Source organism: Cylas formicarius, unplaced genomic scaffold (genome assembly GCF_029955315.1).
Source record: "Cylas formicarius isolate icCylForm1 unplaced genomic scaffold, icCylForm1.1 PGA_scaffold_97__1_contigs__length_14477, whole genome shotgun sequence".
Lineage (NCBI taxonomy): Eukaryota > Metazoa > Arthropoda > Insecta > Coleoptera > Brentidae > Cylas > Cylas formicarius.
Window position 1 is genome coordinate 6,471 of NW_026844363.1, and position 3,011 is coordinate 9,481.

Consider the following 3,011-nt stretch of genomic DNA (forward strand, 5'->3'; position numbering starts at 1 on the left):
TCGGTGCTCCGGGCGAATATCGTTTGACACCTTGTCGACGGCTGAGCGCGAAACTAGGTTTCGCGCTTCGAGTTCCGTCTAGGTACCCGGAATTTTGTCGGCGCTCCTCCTACTCCTACTCCTCTCTCCCCTTTTTTACGGTGGTCGAGTGGTCGTCGTAGTCGTCGAATTTAATCGCGGCCGACTTAAAGATCGACGCGAGATATTTTCGACCGAGCGTCAGCGACAAAAATTCGTTCGACTAAATAAAGACAAACTGTGTAATTTTTATTATCACTTTAATGATCCTTCCGCAGGTTCACCTACGGAAACCTTGTTACGACTTTTACTTCCTCTAAATGATCAAGTTTGGTCAACTTCCCGGACACATCGACGACGCCGAAACGCCATCGGCGTATCGGTCCGAAGACCTCACTAAATCATTCAATCGGTAGTAGCGACGGGCGGTGTGTACAAAGGGCAGGGACGTAATCAACGCGAGCTTATGACTCGCGCTTACTGGGAATTCCTCGTTCATGGGGAACAATTGCAAGCCCCAATCCCTAGCACGAAGGAGGTTCAGCGGGTTACCCGGGCCTCTCGGCCAGGGAGGACACGCTGATTCCTTCAGTGTAGCGCGCGTGCGGCCCAGAACATCTAAGGGCATCACAGACCTGTTATTGCTCAATCTCGTGCGGCTAGAAGCCGCCTGTCCCTCTAAGAAGAATTGTTTGTACGCAGACAGTAAAAACCGCGCGCGACAACGGGGCGAACCCCGAGCCGGCCGGCCTTTGAGATGTCTAAATACGCCTAGTTAGCAGGCTAGAGTCTCGTTCGTTATCGGAATTAACCAGACAAATCGCTCCACCAACTAAGAACGGCCATGCACCACCACCCACCGAATCAAGAAAGAGCTCTCAATCTGTCAATCCTTCCGGTGTCCGGGCCTGGTGAGGTTTCCCGTGTTGAGTCAAATTAAGCCGCAGGCTCCACTCCTGGTGGTGCCCTTCCGTCAATTCCTTTAAGTTTCAGCTTTGCAACCATACTTCCCCCGGAACCCAAAAGCTTTGGTTTCCCGGAAGCTGCCCGCCGAGTCATCGGAGGAACGTCGGCGGATCGCTAGCTGGCATAGTTTACAGTTAGAACTAGGGCGGTATCTGATCGCCTTCGAACCTCTAACTTTCGTTCTTGATCAATGAAAACGTTTTTGGCAAATGCTTTCGCTTCTGTCCGTCTTGCGACGATCCAAGAATTTCACCTCTAACGTCGCAATACGAATGCCCCCATCCGTTCCTATTAATCATTACCTCGGGGTTCCGAAAACCAACAAAATAGAACCGAGGTCCTATTCCATTATTCCATGCACACAGTATTCAGGCGAAGTTTTAGCCTGCTTTAAGCACTCTAATTTGTTCAAAGTAAACGTGCCGGCCCACCTCGACACTCAATGAAGAGCACCGCGGCAGGATTGAGTTGGACCGCCCGCGTGAACGGGCTAAGTCCACCGGCAGGACGTCTCGCGGCACGCCAGTTAACACCGCGGACGATGAACCGGCGGCGCGAGACACAAATTCGACTACGAGCTTTTTAACCGCAACAACTTTAATATACGCTATTGGAGCTGGAATTACCGCGGCTGCTGGCACCAGACTTGCCCTCCAATTGATCCTCGTTAAAGGGTTTAGAGTGTACTCATTCCGATTACGGGGCCTCGGATGAGTCCCGTATCGTTATTTTTCGTCACTACCTCCCCGTGCCGGGAGTGGGTAATTTGCGCGCCTGCTGCCCTCCTTGGATATGGTAGCCGTTTCTCAGGCTCCCTCTCCGGAATCGAACCCTGATTCCCCGTTACCCGTTACGACCATGGTAGGCGCAGAACCTACCATCGACAGTTGATAAGGCAGACATTTGAAAGATGCGTCGCCGGTGCGAGACCGTGCGATCAGCGTAAAGTTATTCAGAGTCACCAAGTTGAACGATGTCGGGCGCGAACCCGCCACCGATTGGTTTTGATCTAATAAAAGCACTCCTTCCGTCTCCGGTCGGACCTCTGTTTGCATGTATTAGCTCTAGAATTACCACAGTTATCCAAGTAATTGTGGGTACGATCTAAGGAACCATAACTGATTTAATGAGCCTTTCGCGGTTTCACCTTAATTTGGCTTGTACTGAAACATGCATGGCTTAATCTTTGAGACAAGCATATGACTACTGGCAGGATCAACCAGGGAGCTGTTCTACGTGTCGAGCGCGCCGCCGCCGCCGCCGCCACGGATGACGACGATCGGGCGCGGTACGACAACAAACAGTCTCTTTTTTAAAAATAATAATTACGCGCGCGAAACGCGTTTATTTTATTTTTAAATAGAAACAGACGCGACCACTTTGTGTGGCGGTGATAGCGTGCGAGTACGGAAATGAACCGTTCCCGACGCCACACTCGTTATTATTATTATTCGGACGCGATCCGTCCAATTTTTTTTTGTTGGTAATAAATATCGAGACGACGTGAGTGCGCGATCAAACAATCCGACTCGCGCGCGCATAATAAGCTTTAAAATGCGGCGCGCGTCGAACCGATGTGCCTCGGGCAACGAACGTCGATCGACGGAAATTTTCGGACATTCTCTCGATCACTCTTCGCTAGATTGAAAGCGACACGAGATTTCTCGAAAGAAACGTTCCGGATTCGCATATAAACTCGCTCGGTTAGATGAGAGTTATCGCAAATTTTTCGGAAGAAAAATATTATAGGGCGACCGCTTTCGAACCACGAAGTGCCAAATCTTACTTTAAAACACCCGCTAAGTTCGCGATCTAGCTGTATAAGGTGCGGAGCCTTAAAATGTTTTCGAACGCTCGAGCAATCGCTGCTACGAAGACGGGCCGATGGCAAACGAAAAACGGTCTACGTTCCCGTACCGATGAAGGAAACCAATTTTTCTTAAAAAATTGAACCCACGATACGAAAATGTTAAGCGAGCCAATTAATCGCGCCAAACGGTCGACTCGAAGGCGATCTAACGATCGAA

General features: G+C 50.2%; 1 non-coding gene across 1 annotated transcript; it reads right to left on the reverse strand.

Annotated features, from left to right (window-relative positions):
• Positions 1-279: 279 nt before the first annotated feature.
• Positions 280-2,210, reverse strand: LOC132706903 (small subunit ribosomal RNA). Its single transcript, XR_009619667.1, has one exon. It is a non-coding gene; the product is annotated as a small subunit ribosomal RNA (ribosomal RNA).
• Between the last annotated feature and the right edge of the window lie 801 nt (positions 2,211-3,011).